This window comes from Anabrus simplex, chromosome 1 (assembly GCF_040414725.1).
Source record: "Anabrus simplex isolate iqAnaSimp1 chromosome 1, ASM4041472v1, whole genome shotgun sequence".
Taxonomy (NCBI): Eukaryota; Metazoa; Arthropoda; class Insecta; order Orthoptera; family Tettigoniidae; genus Anabrus; species Anabrus simplex.
Genome location: NC_090265.1, coordinates 950,791,068 through 950,807,103, shown reverse-complemented (window position 1 = coordinate 950,807,103; position 16,036 = coordinate 950,791,068). Strand labels below are relative to the sequence as shown.

The 16,036-nt window shown below is 41.3% G+C and overlaps 1 protein-coding gene across 1 annotated transcript in view; it reads right to left on the bottom strand.

Annotated features, from left to right (window-relative positions):
* The window catches only part of LOC136875075 (ubiquitin carboxyl-terminal hydrolase 3), a 204,683-nt gene that overhangs the window by 175,546 nt on the left and 13,101 nt on the right, over positions 1 to 16,036 (bottom strand). The gene's annotated exons all lie outside the window — the stretch shown is intronic.

The window sequence follows — 16,036 nt, the reverse complement described above, 5'->3', positions numbered from 1 at the left end:
GTTGTAACTGCGTTTTATTGTGGTGGAGCATAGTGTTATTTGCGTTGCAAGGAAGTTAGGGGCAGAACAAACACCCAGTCCCCGAGCCAATGGAATTAACCAATGACGGTTAAAATCCCCGACCAGGTACCCTCTGAACCGAAGGCCAGTACGCTGGTCATTCAGCCAACGAGTCGGACAGGATTCGTGGTGAAAATGTTAGTGAATTCTCTATAATGTGACATTTGTAAGAAAGTAGTTGTAACTAACATAAAAGAAATCCATTCATTTCTTTCAAGAATAGAGGTAATCTGGATAAGATGTTGTTCATGTGTGCAAACTTACTGAGATGTATTTCACAGAGAATAAATGTAATGGTTTAAGCTGAGTCGTGAAAGGGAACATGCATAATGAAGACACACTTCAGTTGTACGAAACTTTTTAAATCCACACACTTTAGATCTAAATCCAAAAGACACAAACGTTTATCACCTTATTAGTGTAATTTTTCACAGTGCTTGAAAATGCGTGTGAATCATGCTGTAAGAGATTGAATGTAAACAGATTTGACCATAGATTGGTCTAAAACAGGTGGCTATTTTTAAGCATTTATACCAGTGTTTCTTTTTCTTAACAGTAAAATAAAGGACCGAATAGGTCCAATAAATCAGAATTATTGCTATTATTTGTGAGTGCTTTTAATTATTTGAATTATCCCCTGTCCAATATTCCCGTTTCGGCAAATACGATTTGCGCCAGGAGTAGCATCCGGCCGTTAAATAGGACCAAATCCACGTGTGTGACGCAGTTCCTACCCACAACACCATAGTTGTGAAAAGAGAGGTAGAAAAAGGAGAAGGTATTGATAGCAGTGATAACAATGCATTAGCAAAACCGATAGTAGCAAGTAGCATGTTTTGAAATACAGCGGATATCTATCAGTATTAAACGAACCGGGGCACAGAATTAGACGCACATCACGGAAATCGAACAGCGGGTGGTCGATAATTGAGTCCTGAATACAAGTATACCGGGACCAGTGCTTGTTTTCACCGAGCAACAAGTGGTATTTTCTCAAACTATATGACTGTTGTATAGTGATACTAATATTTAATTCCTCGTTGCGGGGATCAAACCGTAGCCATCATTAAAAGAGCACTATACACAACTCGGAGACCATGGCAGTTGCTTGTTTTTGCCACTAAAGAGTAGCAGGTTTTCGCCATTATCTCTTAGTACAACGAGTAAAATGGTACAGTATATTATGTTAACTTATATTACATTAACTTAAATATGGAGCTAGGTAATACAATTTTGTCTACCCATCGGTTAACTAGTCATATTATTTTCTATAAATCATATACATACCGATAAGTCATATATAAAAAGTACATTTCTATGTATAGTTTTCTGATGTGTAAAACCATGTAACCTGATATATGGTAATGTTATAACTTTTTAAAATTTAAATGACCGAGCGAGTTGGCCGTGCGGTTAGGAGCGCGCGGATGTCAGCTTGCATCCGGGATTAGTGGGTTCGAACCCCACTGTCGGCAGCCCTGAAAATGGTTTTCCGTGGTTTCCCATTTTCACACCAGGCAAATCCTGAGGCTGTACCTTAATTAAGGTACGGCCGCTTCCTTCGCATTCCTAGGTCTTTCCTGTCCCATCGTCGCCATAAGACCTATCTGTGTCGGTGCGACGGAAAGCAAATAGAAAAAAATAAAATGTAGGCTAACTTTACAGTCATCACATACATTATTCCAGACAATGACTATACTATTTTATGCCACGTGTATTATAAAATAAATGTTATGATAGGCCTAGCTACCAACACAGAATTTCTAACCTCTTCAATAATTGTAACTTGTAGGCCTATACCACGTATAACTCTAAAGTTTGAAGTCTTATGTTAGGTAGTCACATGGGCGCCCATATGACAGTTTCTAGAGGGGGGCCCAGACCTGGGGGTACGTAGTAATTTTAATATTTTGGAAGATAAATGGCGATTTGTATTTTGCGGTAGAATAACCCACGGCATCCACTGCCTGTTGGTGGTGAACGGTACTACCGCTTTTACGTAATACTGACTTTTAAATCATTTTCTTGAAAGGAAAACACGTGACTACACTAGATTTTTGCCTTTCCCTGAGAGCTAGAGGGGGGCCGCGGCCCCACCTTGCCCCCGGGTATGGGCGCCCTTGGGTAGTCAGATTCTGAATATAACAAATACTGATAGGTCTATATACATACAGCATAAGAAAAATACATAACATCTTAAAACGCTGACCTAGTCCATTCTTTGTTGAAATAATATCACTCTCCTTCATCTATCAGCTGATTCAGTACTTGACTAAAACATGGCGGCTGGACTGGCCTTGGCCACACTGTACATATAGAGTCACTGTATATATACCGTTGCCTACGCTATAATACAAGGCCTTGCAATGCACTCATGGAAACGGGTGACATCCTAGTTCACCATTCAGCCGCTAGGATCGCGTCATTGCCCCCTTGTATTCGCATGTCCGTATATGTCAATAAGTGAATTATATCCTAAATAAAAATAACGGAATGTTTTTTGCAAGTATTAACAGTACTTTATTTATAGAGCGGTGCTGCATTGGCTTGGATATGTCATTGAAGTTTAAAAACTTTCCTTCTGAGGGGATTCTTATCAAGTTTCAAAACTTTCTCTCTTTTACTTGAGTGGCTTGAAGCAATGTTGTCACATAGAAGTCTCAGAAATTTTCAGAGTAGAAAAAGAGGTGGTTTGTCGTCTTTACACTTTCTACACTTAATTTCACTGTTGAACATGTCTTTCGAAAAGAAAAACCGTACACCTTTCAGTAACTCTCTTCGGGGCAAGTACTGCGTAGCGGACGTGACAAATTCCGTCGTTCACTGCATAAGTGCCACAGACGATGATTTTTTGTATCTGACGGCTCCTCTATCTTGAAAATGAATAAGACACAACGTTGGACATTGAGTAGCTGGAGAAGAGATATGTTCTAAACAGTCTTTACAGTCTGTTTGTTCTTTTGCCACACGAACCATAATGTCATTGTATTCCGCTTGGCATCTTAGGTAGCTGAAGAAGAGCTCGATGTCATCGCTTGTCAGGTTCCTCGTCAATGCATAATGCAAATGTATACCTATGAGGTATTTTACGCAGGCCACAGTGGATTGGGTAGTCAAGATCTATACCTGATACATTTCCCTCGTGAATCTGTTTTTACTTTCTCTGAATGCATTAGAATTTTCTTTATATATGACAGGAAATCATTAATTAACTAACTGAGGCGTTCATCTTCAGTACTAAAAGATGCTCGTTTGTTCTCATTCCTGGAATATGTCCCATGTGAAGTGTTGCAGACGTCATGCGCATCGAACAATTTCATAAAATGCTTCATAAAACAAATGGTTTATTTTAAACTGTATTTAATGTTCTCGGGACAAACCACCTCCACGCTTTTCAAACCAGAGATTGTTTCAGGGGAAAATACAATATTTTTAGCTCTTGCTACATTCATTTTCTCCAGATTTGTAGGGCAAATTATTTTTCTGGTTGGTATCCTAATTTAAGATTTCTGAGTTTGAAGAAGCCTCTCAAATGATCGCCGGTCACGGTAGCACTGTTTCCAAAAAAGTCCAGTGATAAATTTTGGGATCGCCAGATTCTTATGAAGTAACTCGGATCAAAACGTAGGAACAGAGGCCTAATTTCATCAGCTGGAAGTCGTATCTCATGCGTAATTCTTCCTCTGTATAATGTTTCGAACATTGAACATTCACTGGAAACTTGTGATACGAAATTCCACTATCTTTAATTTTTCGTGAATAAGCCATGACTGGAACTGCGAATGTTTAACATCAGACGAATACATAATACATTCACAACCAACTCAGTTAATAAACACTCTTAAGGCGCGAACCTGATAGACAGGGGGCAAGAAAGCGAACCTAGCGGCCCGGCATTGAACTTCAGTGTGACCACTTCGATAGCGTTTTACGGGCTCTATTTCCAGGCCTTGTATTATAACGTAGGCAACGGTATATACACAGGTCTGGTCACGCTCCCAGAATTCTTTGCGGCAGCGGCCATTTTGTGAACCAAAGCTCTCTACTTCGTATCGTCTCTGTCCCAATTCAATGGGATTAAAGTTAGCCTATAATGGCTATTGTGTGGCTCCAGATTGTAAAAGTCACTCATCTAAAGGGACTAGATCACCGTATTCAGATTCCCGAACGATAAGAATAAGAGGGGAAATGGGTGCACAATTGCCGACGTCAGAAATGGCAGCCAACAAAACATTCAGAGCTGTATGAGGTTCGTAGGCCTATAAATGTTGGTACAGAAAAATGAAGCAATGATTACCTAGTTTATTCTATTTGCTTTTGGAAAAAGCGTGTCAATCACAGTATTTTTTACTGACCATATCTTGATTATAACCTTTTCTTGCAGTTTCGTTGTCCGGCTCCATGGCTAAATAGTTAGCGTACTGCCCGTTGGTCACAGGGGCCCCGGGTTCGATTCCCGGCAGGGTCGGGAAATTTAACCATAATTGGTGAATTTCTCTGGCACGGGGGCTGGGTGTATGTGTCGTCGTCTTCATCATCATTTAATTCTCATCATGACGCGCAGGTCGCCTACGGGAGTCAAATCAAAAGACTTGCACCTGGCGAGCCAAATATGTCCTCGGACACTCCCGGCACTAAAAGCCATACGCCATTTCATTTTGCAGTTTCGTTTTGAGGAATGTCAATTCGAAGTACTGTAAAGAGAACAGATGAAAGGAAGCTGCTAAAATAAAATGCCATCCCTACACTCTTGGACTTTCGTAATCCCCCGAAATCTTTCTCGTGTGTCAGGAAGACCTCGAATGGAAGAGTGCTGCCTTCAGTGCTTCTATATATACTTATGTTCGTCAGTTTATTGAGATGGTAATTTATTGTAATATATTTATTGCTATATAGTAATACTAGCGGATGTACCCGTGCTTCGCTACGGGATTCTCAGAAAGACTGACTTGGTGGCTTTCTTAACTGAATTCAACATAGGTCATTACAAAAACGTCAGTAGGAATGTAGCGATTGAAAGCAATGTTATCATATAAAATACTCGATTAAATGAAAAACCGCACACTTTCTCACTTTCAACGAACAGTACTACGGTGCCGATCTAACAGTCCAAAGTTCCAGAGCTGGAACAACCAGGTCGCAGACTGCCATGAACACTCCTCTGTCATTATTCCATTAAATATGCACACTACTCATTCCAATCAGTGCCTCAGAGTAGGGATTGAATAGCTCGAATGCTATGATGAACCAGTGTGTTACGTACCTGCAGTATCAGAAAATGTATGAACCAGAGGAGTGGCATACTAAAGAAGAAAGTTTTCCAACTCCCTAGATATTTCCCGCCAATGTTCAGTCAGGCTGTTATACTCGGTACGCAGTAGTAATCCCATCTATCGGAATTGAGCGGCACGAAGAACATCACAACAAACAATGGTTATTTAAAGTTATTGTTGATCAGTGTTATGCGCTTTGGATATTGTAGGCCTTCTGAAATACCACTCTTATCATAGTCGTGTACAGGAAAACTGAATGAAACATAAATGATTGGAAATTGTATCGTCTATAACTTTTGTCATGTAGTACCGTACTTTTCGATAGCACCAATAACATAGGTACCGGTATTTAAAAATTAAATTTCAGGCGCCTTCCCCTAAACTACCATTTCATCTCGGGAAAATAAGATTATTTACAGCTTAGACTGTAGTTTCTTATTCCCCGACTCTATATAGTGGTTTTCATTAAATTCTGTTAACCCATTTTCTCGTGGCTCGGCGTTGATATGGACTTAGCAACAAAAATACAAATTCATTAATATCTGTGTTATCAGAGCCGGTACGGTAAAAATGTATAAGACATAAATGATTGGAAATTGAATTCTATATAACTTTAGTTATATAGTATTTATCGATAGGACTGCTAATAAACTATCATTTCACTCAGCGTGAATAAAATGATTCATAGCCTAGATTGTAGCGGCTCATTCCCCACTTTACATACCGATTTTCATTAAATTCTCTTCAGCCGTTTTCTCGTGATGCGTGTACATACATACATACATACATACAGACAGAAATTACGGAAAAGTAAAAAGTACATTTTCTTGTTACTATGGACATGACCGATACAGAAATACCATTCTTTTCAAATTCTTAGCAATGTACAGACAAAACTCTTATTTTATATATATATATTCTTTATTTCTTAATCCGTTTACCGGCCCGGATTGTTTCTTCCGTCGGACTCAGCGAGGGATCCCACCTCTACCGCCTCAAGTGCAGTGTCCTGGAGCATGAGACTTTGGGTCGGTGGGATACAACTGGGAAGGAGGGCCAGGACCTCACCCAGGCGGCCACACATGCTATGGGCTGCGTTCACAAACTACGACTCCGAGTAGAGTTGGAGTAGAGTATCGCGGAATAACTGGTAAGGTTAACTCTGAGTAACGGTATTTCGTGAACGCTTCGAGTGAATACAGAGTAACAGAATATGGCTAATCAATTAAGGAAGGTTATTTGTTTTACCATAACCTCATTTGCGAGGAATTTAATGTCTAATTTCCAGGCGAATTTCTTCATAGCAGCGTGCTATATGAGTTATTACTACTTTCCTCACCAAGTTGTGCCTTAAAACAGTATCCGTTATTCTTTACCTCGTAGGAACAATCTGATTACATTGATGATGAATACCAATACATCGGCTCGGCACTGGTGCACGATAAGCCATTTAGGACAACTAACTGTAAAGATTATGTTGTTAACAACTACGACGAAACTGAATTTAAACAACATTTCCGATTGCCGGATCAGCATTCGAACATCTACTCCGAGTCAATGGCCCTAAACTTTCTAAATCCAAAATCAGGGAAAGATGAAGACCATTGCAAGACCCACGAAAAAAAACCTCTGGTTGTAATTTGGCTCTTAGCACCTGATTCGTACAGATCCGTTTCGTAAGAGTTGTAAATGCACTGTGTGGTATTTCTGATCGTATAATTAAATGATCTCATGCAGAAGGTCATCTAAAATATAAAAAAAGTTACGTATTATACATTTCTCAAGGAAATCTCATTAAGTTGAGGTTAATAAATCAGCTGATCATTCATAACATGGGTATTCTTATAAAAATTCAATCATGTTATTTCCGCCGATTTTTAAAATTGGCACGGTACCTACCCATTTTTCGTGCCTTTGCTGGCGGGACCTAGTGTTTACAGTGCACTATGTCTTCTGGTATATGCTAGAGCAATTTTGTTACTTTCATTGATCTGTCTCAGCTTTATCCTTGGCTTGGACAAAATGAAAGTGACTGAGGTATGAGTGATGCTAGTAATGCCATTCCTTTTTCAGCCGGTCCCTGCTATGAATGGTGTGAAAATATTGCTCATAGGGTCGGCTGGTGCATGCATTTCAGTGGGCTTGGCAGACTGATATGTAATAGCAACTTCTGGCTCGGCGAGGAAAGCAACGGGAAACTACCTCACTCCTCATTTCCCTAGTACACCTCTTCAGTGATGCCTAGGCCATCTATGACAGCTGATAGCGGAACTGTTGAGGATCCAACCAGCCTTCGGGCTGAGGACTAAACATACATACACATACCCATTTTTCCTGTTTTAAACGAAAATATCCCATTCTTTATTCAATACATAACGCCCTTCTTTGTCAACAATTAGAAAATAATTTGAATTCATTGTCATGTCAATATACTCGCAGTTAATATTTTTCACCGCCACCAATGAATTACTGCGCATGTCGAGTTAAATCTACCCACCTATTCACGCAGAGTTAAAGGAGTATACTCTGAGTTAACTCGAATGCATTTTCTGGACGCCTTGTAGAGTTAACTCTTTACTTTTATGAACGGATAGAGTTAACTCCGAGTTTACTCGGAGTTGGAGAGTAGTATTTTGTGAACGCAACCATGCTGAGCAGGGGCCTTGTGTGGGATAGGAAGATGGTTATGAGGGTGTTTAGGGGTGTAGTAAGGATGTAAAGGAGAGGGCACGTAAGTCTCTGGTAAGAACCCAACTAAGAGTATGGTTCCAGTGTATGGAACCCTCACCAGGATTACTTAATTCGAGAACTGGAAAAAATTCAAAGAAAAGCAGTTCGATTTTTCCTGGGTGATTTCCGACAAAAGAGTAGCGTTACAAAAATGTTGCAAAGTTTGGGCTGGGAAGCCTTGAGAGAAAGGAGACGAGCTGCTCGACTAAGTGGTATGTTCCGAGCTGTCAGTGGAGAGATGGCGTGCAACGACATTAGTAGATAAGTTTGAGGTGTGCCTTTGAAAGTAGGAAAGATCACAATATGAAGATAAAGTTGGAATTCAAGAGGACAAATTGGGGCAAATATTCGTTCACAGGAAGGGGAGTTAGGGATTGGAATAACTTACCAAGGGAGATGTTCAGTTCCAATTTCTTTGAAGTAATTTAAGGAAAGGCTAGGAAAACAAAAGATAGGGGAATCTGGTACCTGGGCGACTGCCCTAAATTCAGATCAGTAGTGACTGAAGATTGGAAAGGGAAGAGAGAAGAAAGCGGCCATGGCCTTAGGTACCATCCCAGTATTTGCCTGGAGAAGTGAAAAACCACTTCAAGGATGACTCTGGTGTGAATCGAACCCCCCTCTGCTCAGCTGACCTCCCAAGGCTAAGTGGATCCCGTTCCAGCCCTCGTGCCACTTTTCGAGGCAAAGCCGGGAATCGAACCCAGGCCTCCAAGGGTGGCAGCTAATCACACTAACCACCACAGAGGCGGAGTATTGTAATAATTTTGTAAATTCATGTAAATCAATGGCCCCTCAGATTCTTTAACATTTAGACACTTTTTACAATGATAATGTAAAATTTGCATAACTTATCAAATTATTATTATTATTATTATTATTATTATTATTATTATTATTATTATTATTATTATTATATAACATTTGTATAACTCTACTATAATAATCCCACGTCCATATCCCGAAGTGGTGAAGCTTCTTTTTCCAGCAGACCCCCCAATGGAGGCGAGCTGTACATACGAGTAAAATTTCAACCACATACCAGCCCTCCAGACATTCTTAAATTTCTAGCAGTACCGGGAATAGAACCCGGGCCCCGAGGACGGCATCTAATAACACTATGGAGGCCAACATTGTTGTAAATTATCGCAGGTTTTTTAATATTAGCGTGTTTTCCTGTTACTAGGAATGTAGCCTAAATTGCTAGTTGTAGTATATATTGTAATAATGTTGTTGTAGGCCACCAAACGGGCTATTAACTGAGGTAATTTCCCATCAGCAGTTTGCGGCCTAATTCCATGCCCTTTTATTTCGGTTCCTCCCGCGTACGTATATGTTATTATTTAATTTCAACCGCCCACACTTTCTTCGATCATTTTATTACTTTGTTCATGCTCAGGTACCCCTAAATTAAGTATACTACCTCAAAAATAGGTATTATGATAATTTTGCCATATAGTCTGGTTGTGATTCGATTGGAACTGTTCATAATTTATGAAACGCGAGTTTTATAGATGGCAAAATAGATATTATATCACAATTCGCAGGTTATAGGAAAGCTATTAATTGCATGTAGCCCGAGGCAAATAAAACTAATTTTATCAGCTTTTGATGATGATGATGCTTGTTGTTTAAAGGGGCCTAACATCGAGGTCATCGGCCCCTAATGGTACGAAATGAAATGACAACAAAAAGTTCAAAATCATCCACTGACCGAAATAAAAAGTCATGAAGAATGAGTGGATGGACATGAACCCAAAAAAACAAAAATAAACAAAAAAACAGTGGATCCAACTCAAAAAGGTCATAAATAATAGTATTACTGACCAAGGGACTACTTATAAAGCACAATCCTGAATCGAGGATGCTTGATGTCTAAAGGAGTCCAAAATCCAGGTCTAAGGCCCCTCAGAATGGCACATGTCGCGAGTAAAGTAGAACCATGGTATTTGTCATGTGGGGTACTAATCAAAAGTAGCGAAGACTCACAGTGTTCCACACAAGATCGTACTACTCACAAGTATTGTACTTCGTACAGGTAACGCAGACCTATGGTGTTTCTCACACAATGGCGCCATTCATAGCCAACGCAAACCGATGAAATTCCTCACGTAGATGTAATAGTCACGGGTACCGCTATTCTCGTGGTGTTCCTCACATAGTGGGTACTAATCAAAGGCAATGCAGACCCACGGTGTCGCTCATATAGTGGTACAACTCAAAGGCAACGCCCAGACCCGCGGTGTTGCTCACATGGGTACGACGCACGGGTACTGGAAACTCACAGGAGAACCCACTCTTTGCTGCTACTAATCACAAACCTATTTCGTACCAAATATAGTGGTACTACTCGCATGTACAGGCAACCCATGGTGTTCAAAAGTAGTTTCATGGTTCTAATTCAATCATCCCTTGGTCGCCCCTTTTAGTCGCCTCTCAAGACAGGCAGAGGATACCGTGGGTGTATTATTCGTCTCCGTCCCCCACCCACAAGGAGTAAAGAGAGAGAGAGAGAAAAGAAAAAGGGGATCTGTCACTTCGAAAAATGAAGTAACGGACGAAGAAAGGCAAGGGCCACGAAGAGCGTGAAAATGAAAGTCTCCCTAGGCCTCGAATGCTCTAATACCGTCGGGGTCGGAAAAGAACAAGAGTTGACCAAGGGAGGTCGGATAGGATAGACGAAAGTAAGGAGCCTGGCACAAGTAAGTGGAAGCAATGCCAAGACTCAGCTAAAGGCCCCGTGGTCGCCAATCCACACTCCCTTGGGTCCCTTTTAGTCGCCTCTTACGACAGGCAGGGGATACAACGGGTGTATTCTACATATGCGTCCCCCACCCGCAGGGGGTTTATCAGCTTTTGTCTTCACAGATTATGTCCGAAACTCGCCTATACGTAACATGGACATGATGTAGGGATCGCCCATACTGAGTCCCAAAATGGCGGCTCCATAAGTAACGTTCATGTCCTGGCCTGTGCATATTATAAACCTTGGTTATAGGCAGACTTTAGCATTGTGATGCTGTGTTGAGCTTGTGCAATTTATCGTGAGTACTGTTTCTGTCGGTGAGTATCTGTTACGGTCCGTGAAGGTGAAAAGATGGTGCACTGTTGTATACCTCTATGTACTTCGGATACCACTTAAAAGCAAGAAAATGTGACGTTCCATAGTTTACCTTCGAAGTACGGTTTAAGAGAGAAATGCAGACAAACTATTTCGAGACAAGGTGATACTGATAAAGTAGGATCGCTTTGGATACCTACAAATGTTATTCTCCCCGAGTGTGTAGCTTGAATTTTAAATAAATCATATTTCACTGTAAGCAAACGAATTCTTCCCAACAAAGTCCCTTCTGTTTTTAGTATGTATCCTGTTCACAAACAGAAAAGTACAAATCCAGAAAGGATTCAGCTCCCAGAAATAGCGTATTGCCATCAAAATTTAGTAAAATTTCCTATTTGATAACGATGAACATGTCATATCTTTAGCAAATAACTGTTTTACGTCAGCCACACAGAAAAAGGGGTACAAATCTCGTTCCTGTGTCAAAGAAAGGCTACGAGTAGCGTAGTTGTACTTCCTCTTAAAACAATAATCACCACCACCATCTGTTAAATCTAAACATATAGGTACTGATGAGAAAATCAAATATCATATTTTAAAAAACAATCTTTAAATTTAGAAGTAGGATACGGTAATGAAATCAGAAAAAAAAGTTTAAGGTATCTGAACTTCACGAAAAAGTAAACCAAACTGAAAAGAATGGTTGTCTCCCTGGCATTGATAGCTGGCTATTTGGTAAGAGTGACTGAGGAACATACCCACTCCAAAACCTGCCTACAAGGACTACCACTGGCTGAAATTTCCGATTCAGGGCGATGCCTTCAAGAATTTCGGAACGAAACCCCTGAACCGCAAAGTGCTGAAATTATGGTATCTTCCTGCAATGAAGGTAATCTAATCTTATGTACCGGTACGTCACACAATATCTACAATACCGTTATTTCTATGAGATGAAATGAAATGGTCCTTGTGAATATTAATGCTACTGGTATACAGTAGTTGTCTTAATTTATGACGAAGTTTTCGTTTTAGCATAGTGTAAAAAATACGTTGTAGAAAGTAAGTGATACAGTTGCTCTTGGGCTATTTTTTATTGTCTATCATAACTGTTTGCTGTCTTCTGAAATTACTGGTTAAATTTAATTGTTATATAGTTTTTCGTATTCGATCATGTGGCAATGAGCGGGCGAGACAGCTCAGTAAAGAGAACTCTAGTGGCGGTAGTTCGACGCATCTGGTGACCGAGTCTAGTGTGCTGCAGGTTTCCGGCCTTTAATATCTCGTAGGCAACGACTGAGCAAACGTCTCTAAAAAGGTGGTTTCACAGAATAACCACTGATAAAAATGGAGGAGGGGTGGGGGGGGGGGGGCGTTAAAGGCAAATCATGGCGTAGGATAAAACCCCGTTTTGTTCATTAGAATTTCAGTTGGAACCTGAGTTGCAACCTGGAACATAACAGTGCGAAGGCATTTTCAAACGCGTATTGCACACCACAAGTCTCTGTACGGACAACAGTATACTTAGAACCAACCTGGATTAAGTAAACATGAAGAAATGTCGCGCGCGTAATAAACTGAGCAATAATTACAAGCAGACTGCCGTATTAAGTACCATGAATAACGCGCCTAGTTTCGACTGGTAGCGATTGCAGCGCTACAGTTGGCAGAGAATATTCAAGCCTTGGAGATCAACACATGATCGAGAGGGAGTTATTCTACTCATAATGTTCGTATGGTCTGTTCCTGTGGGTTTCCCATTATTAATGTACTATGCACAGTTGTAGCAAATGAGATCAAACAAGGAAATTAAGCATTTCCGGACCCATGTCCATATATTTTCTTCTTCGTGCGAGGAATGTATCCTGAAATATTGGCCGTACCTTATTGTTACACCACGTAGATGTACAGTACAGTATGTTGCTGAAATACAGAGTGTCTCAAATCTTATGGGTCAAATTGAAACAGGTGATAGTGCGTTCACAACCGATTATATTGAGATAGGGAACCAATAGTCGGAAATATATATTTATTGTTTTATGGACATACACAGCGTACACCGCATAACAACATCGTAGCTCATAGTAATTGTTCAAAGTGACGACCGCCAGTCTCAATGCATGCATGGCAATAGCGCATGAAGTTCTGCCGCACTCTCTCAAAGATCCCTGGTGTCCGTTCTACCAGGAGACAGGCAGCTTGGACCCTACCAAGCAGGTCTTCATCCGTTTCTACGAGAATTTCATGCACCAACGACTTGACGTAACCCTAGATGAGAAGGTCCAGAGGTGTGAGATCCGGTGATCGCGCTGGACAGGACCACCCCCTTCCAATCCAACAATGAGGGTACGCGCTGCTCAGGTGCTCGCGGACATCAATATCGAAGCGGGCTGGTGCACCGTCGTGTTGAAACCACACCCTTTCGCGGACAAGGGGTACAGTCTCCAAGAACTTTGGCAGCACATATCGCAGGAACACCAGGTACGTGGACTACTCAAACGGGGAGGCAGCAAATAAGGTCCTGGCGTTCGTCACTTTGAACAATTACTATGAGCTACGTTGTTGTTATTGTGTATGTCCATACCACAATAAATATGCATTTCCAAGCATTGGATTCCTATCTCAATATAATCGGTTATGGACCCACTATCACCTGTTTCAATTTGACCCATACGTTTGAGACAGCCTGTATACAAAAACATGACGATCCTGTCGGCGACCTCATGGTAGTCATCCCTCATCTTAAAACAAAACATTAGGAAAGTACCATGAAGATGCTTTCTGGTCCAATATCGCCGTTGCGCCTGCAAAAACCGCTATGTGAAGTATTTCAGCTTAGAACTTTGTCCGGTAAGGTCCTGTCACCTAAAGTTTAATACTGTGTGAATAATATCAAAGAATTCTTGCTCTTATGATATATGTGCTGCGGGTCATTACCTCTTGCACAATATTATCACGCATAAGTTCAATATTATTTTCCTGCGTATATAAAAACTGCTGGCAAAGTTTCTTGATCTGAAAATAGATCCCTTATAATGGCGTGTGGCCTCCGGAGCGGCCTAGTGCAGGTCTTTTTATGATTTGACTCCCGTAGGCGACCTGCACGTCGTAATAAGGATGAAATGATGACAGCACATACACTCAGCCCCCGCGCCAAGGGAATTAACCAATTATGGTTAATATTCCCGACCCTGCCGGGAATCGAACCCGGGACCCCTGTGACCATAGGCCAGCACGCTAACCATTTAACCATGGAGCTGGACAATAGATCCCCTAATCAGTCGCGAGTTAATATGTTCTGAAATGAACAGCCAACCTGAGATAGTGGATTCCAATGTTCTACAGCACTTTCGGACTACATTATAATTTATTTGTTGAACAAGATCTTGACGGAGAGGGAAGACAAGCTGCTTTATATATATATATATATATATATATATATATATATACAGGATGAAGCGAAATTCGCGCACTCGGGCGTCGCAGCGCGACCCCTCACATGCCAGCAATAAAAAAGTGACTCTCACAAAAGTTCGTCCTGCGAGTATATCCGGCAAAAAAAGAACACTGTAACCACATGTAGGGTAACTACCTCTGTCAGCACGTATTAGTCATGCTGTACGGTTGGTGCAGTGGATAGAGCTTTGGTTTAGCATGCAGGCGTACATTAAGGCGTTTTCAAGAAAATCGCAAGAGAATTTTCGCGTCGAATGTGTACCGGTGCGTTGCGGTCCCGAGCACGAGGTGGCGACGGTCGAGTGGTTAGCGTTCAAGCTCCGTAATCGCTGGATCACCGGATGGAGTCTCAATTTTCACTTTTTGTTTTTCAACACTGGTCATATTCTTTCATATATATTGCAGGTCAGAGCGTCCAGGTGCAAAGCAGTTCCGGGTACCTTACTCGATTTCATTGTCAGGGATGAGGGATTTCACAAATCACGACAGGCATACATTTTCAGGAATACTTTATGCATTGGCCCGTTTACTTGTTGATAATTATAAATGATATATATATATATATATATATATATATATATGTTTGGTTTTTTTTTTTTTTTTTTTTTTTTGTAGTCCACCTCTGTCGTGGATTGGTTAGTGTGATTGGCTGCCACCCCCAGATGCCCGGGTTTGATTCCCGCCTCTGCCACGAAATTTGAAAAGTTGTACAAGGGCAGGAACGGGGTCCACTCACCCTCGGGAGGTCAACTGAGTAGATGGGGGTTCAATTCCCTCCTCAGCCATCCTCGAAGTGGTTTTCCGTAGATTCCCATTTCTTTCTCCTCCGGGTAAATGCCGGGATGCAGGCCCCTACCTAATGTAAGGCCACGGCGACTTCCTTCCCTCTTCCTTGCCTATCCCTTCCAATCTTCCCATCTCTCCACAAGGCTCCTGTTCAGCATAGCAGGTGAGGTCACCTGGGCGAGGTACTGGTCATCCTACCCAGTTGTATACCCGACCCAAACTCTCGCGCTCCAGGACACCGCCCTTGAGGCGGTAGAGGTGGGATTCCTCGCCGAGTCCGAGGGAAAACCGACCCTGGAGGGTAAACAGATTAAGAAAGAAAGAAAGATATTTTTTGTAATGATAAACATAAGTAAAGAGCCAAATAACATTGGAAATCCAATAGATATATTTTTTTTCAGTAGATTACCTTTGAATTGTAATGTATGAAATAATTTGACCAGTGTTGAAAAACAAAACGACAAGCGGGACTCGATCCAGCGAGCCAGCGATTACGGAGCTTGAACGCTAACCACTCGACCAACACCGTTTCGCGATCATGATCGCAACGCACCGGTACATATTCGACACGAAAACTTCTCTTGAGGTTTTCTCGAGAACGCCTTAGTAGTACACCTTACTACTTGCACATTATCTTGTCCTAATGGACTACTAAATGTGTACAAAGTTTGAA